This window comes from Echinops telfairi, unplaced genomic scaffold (assembly GCF_000313985.2).
Source record: "Echinops telfairi isolate 266 unplaced genomic scaffold, ASM31398v2 ScPeMD7_7458;HRSCAF=8496, whole genome shotgun sequence".
Classification (NCBI taxonomy): domain Eukaryota; kingdom Metazoa; phylum Chordata; class Mammalia; order Afrosoricida; family Tenrecidae; genus Echinops; species Echinops telfairi.
The window spans coordinates 8146066-8149558 of NW_022111358.1; the positions used below are offsets into that span (position 1 = coordinate 8146066).

General features: G+C 49.1%; 1 pseudogene; it reads left to right on the top strand.

Moving 5' to 3' along the window:
* The first annotated feature begins 2320 nt into the window (after positions 1 to 2320).
* On the top strand, positions 2321 to 3282 carry LOC101640185 (annotated as a pseudogene).
* The last annotated feature ends 211 nt before the right edge of the window (positions 3283 to 3493 follow it).

Consider the following 3493-nt stretch of genomic DNA (forward strand, 5'->3'; position numbering starts at 1 on the left):
AGTGAGAGACCAGATGAGAGAAGAGGGCAAGGAGCAGGCGGTATGGGGGCAATGGAAAAGTTGCCATGTTTGGTTTCTTTGTTTTCTCCACATAGTAGATGATCCCTGTGTCCTAACTTGTCAGGGTAAACCCAGCCCCTAACACATCATCATGGGTTCGGTAGGCACAATTGTACAGCGATAATAAGTAAAGATTGTAGTAAAGTCATGGAGAGCATGAGAGATAGAAGAGAGATTGAAATAATGGAGTCAGACACATTTCATGGTAGCATGCTCACCTCAGCCTCACTTGGTGGTCCATGTGGAGAGAGAGAGATATTTAATGTTAACCAAGGCTTTTATATTCTCTGGGGACATGAAAGCCCCCTAATTACAGGTGAAGACATACGTCACAGGAAAGGGTTGTGCTATAGGTAACAGTAATGGGAAGGGGGTGATCTAGGGGTATCCACGCAATAGGAAGAGGAGGGATTGGGGGGTATACATGTGGCAAGATGGGTGGGTCCTAGATTCAGGATGGCAGCCTAACTTTGGATGTGAATGAGCTGGTTTGACCTGTTCCTTGGATGTCCATAGAAACCATGGTCAGTAGGGTGTGAACCCCACCTACAGGAACCAAGCTAATGGTCACAAGCCTTTAGGGAGAAGTAGCCCATTGTCCTTAGCAGCAGGAAGCAGGCCTACTGGTGGTGGTGGGACTGGACAGTAGTCTGGCAGTTGACTGCCTTATGGGAAGTAACTTGACAATCATTAACCATTAGCTGCTAGCAGTGTCCTCTTTGGGGGAGAGGACTTGGGAGAAATCTTTCTGTTTCCCACAATAACCAACCTCTAATATCCTAATTTGATAGAGAAAGCAATGAGTTAACATAATTTTAGCTTGTATTTCCCTGGCTCCTGGTCAAGTTAAATGCTAAATATTTTTCCTATGGTATTTGTGCCCTTTGCCCACTTTTTTCCTCCCTACTGGGGGTTTAGTATTTTCTTTATTGATTTACAGGAGCTCTTTATATATGAAGGATAACGACCCTTTGTCATGTGTCTTGCATCTGCTTCCCCAGCCTTGTCATTGTCCTTTGAGTTTTGTTTAGAGTGGCGTCTGATGCTGAAACGTTTTAAATTTGGTGCAGTCAAATGTATTGATTTTCTTTCCCTTAGTGATTTCTTCTATTGCTTTTATGCTAAGAAAATCCTTTCTCATCTAGAGATCAAATAAATATCATTGACGTGTTTGAAACAGCAAAGTGCCGTGGGTGGATGATTAATTAGAATATTCACAGGTTAGATGTAGTGGCAGGGGAGAAAAAAACAACCAAACAAACACTTCTCTTTACTCACTCCCCACCCAGCCTGAGGTTCAAGGTGGGAACAGTCAAGGATTAACGAGAGGGCTGAGGAAGACAAAGAGAGGCGGGGGAGTGCCAAAGCACTGGAGGCAGAGGGCAGGCAGGCAAGCTGGATGGGGGTAGCATGGCGAGGCAGCGACACATCCCAAGACAGGATATGACATAACCTATCTTGGATCTAACATGAGAGGCAGTGATGGGAGGGGTCATTAGGGAGAGAATCAGCAAAATCCAGGAGGGCTCCCAAGTCACATTAAGGGATTGGCACTTTATTTTGATCACAGTGGATTCCCATTAATAATGCCACCCAAATACATGTTGGTACTCCCTAGTATCATTCTCTGCACAGAGAGTCACTCAAGGAGACAGCCTGACAGTCAAAAATTATCAAGAGAAACCAATGGCAACATTCCAATGACAGTGGTAGAGGAGGAGGTAGGAAGTTTGGCAACCCCGCCCTCCTGCTACTAGAAAGATGTGTCCATTTCTAAACACCCAAATGAGGGAGGCTAGCTCAGCCCAGCCCAGGAAGAGAGCTATCAGGAGGGAGGCTGACCCTGGGGCAGGATAGCTGTTGAGGCGGGCTGCAGGAACGGTCTTCTGCAGTTTGAACTTGAGGGTCCTCCGTGCCAGCCTCTTAGTTCCACTCTTTGTGTCTGCTTCTCAAGGAAACACAGGCGACAAATAGCATCTCTTCTTTTCCTGTGACAAATAGAATAGCTTTGCTGTAGAGCCAGGGGATTAAGCCCCTATTGGCTGGGGATGTACTGCACCAAGAAGCTCACAAAACCCACAGGTACTGATTGCTAAAGTGTATCTGTCCACTTGTTCAGAGTGATGCCATCTATGATTAGACCTTCTCTCTTTTGGGGGACCCCTTTGAAAATGGAGGGGTGGGCTCTCTGCTCCTCCTCGTGCGACAGACAGCCACCTCTCCTGTTCCCGTGCAGTTCAAGCTGCATCCCAGAGACACAATGGTGAAGGTCGGAGTGAACGGATTCGGCCGCATTGGGCGCCTAGTCACCAGGGCTGCTTTCCTGGCAAAGTGGATGTGGTTGCCATCAATGACCCCTTCATTGATCTGAACTACATGGTCTATATGTTCCAGTATGATTCCACCCACGGCAGGTTCAATGGCATTGTCAAGGCTGACCATGGGAAGCTATTCATCAATGAGAAGGCCATCTCCACCTTCCAGGAGCAAGATGCCGCCAACATCCAGTGGGCTGAGGCTGGTGCTGAGTATGTCGTGGAGTCCACTGGTGTCTTCGCCACCCTAGAGAAGGCTGGGGCTCACTTGAAGGGCAGTGCCAAAAGGGTGATCATCTCTACCCCATCTGCTGATGCCCCCATGTTTGTGATGGGCGTGAACCACGAGAAGTATGACAACTCCCTCAAGATTGTCAGCAATGCCTCCTGCACCACCAACTGCTTAGCCCCCCTGGCCAAGGTCATCCATGACAATTTTGGCATCATGGAAGGACTCATGACCACAGTCCATGCCATCGCTGCCACCCGTGACGGCCATGTGGCTGCTCAAAACACCATCCCTGCATCTACTGGCGCGGCCAAGGCTGTGGGCTAGGTTATTCCGGAGCTGAATGGGAAATTGAGTGGCATGGCCCTCCATGTCCCCACCCCCAATGTGTCTGTCGTGGATCCCACCTGTCGTCTGGAGAAAGCTGCCAAGTACGATGACATCAAGAAGGTGGTGAAGCAGGCGGCTGATGGTCCCCTAAAGGGCATCCTGGGCTGCACTGAGGACCAGATTGTCTCCTGTGACTTCAACAGTGATCCCCACTCTTCCACCATTGATGCCTGGGCCGGCATTGCCCTCAACGACCACTTTATCAAGCTCATTTCCTGGTATGACAATGAATTTGGCTACAGCAACAGAGTGGTAGACCTCATGGTCCACATGGCCTCCAAGGAGTAAGAGCCCCCCTGGACCACCAGCCTCAGTAACCGCACTAGAGGAAGAGAGGCCCTCAGCTGCTGGGGAGTCTTTGCCCCCAACACACTGAGAATATTCCATCCAGACCCCCTGAAGGAAGGGGAGGGGCTTAGAGAGCCCGACCTTGGCATGCGCCATCAATAAAGTACACTGTACCTCCCACCCCCACCAAAAAAAGAAAGAAAAAGAGAAC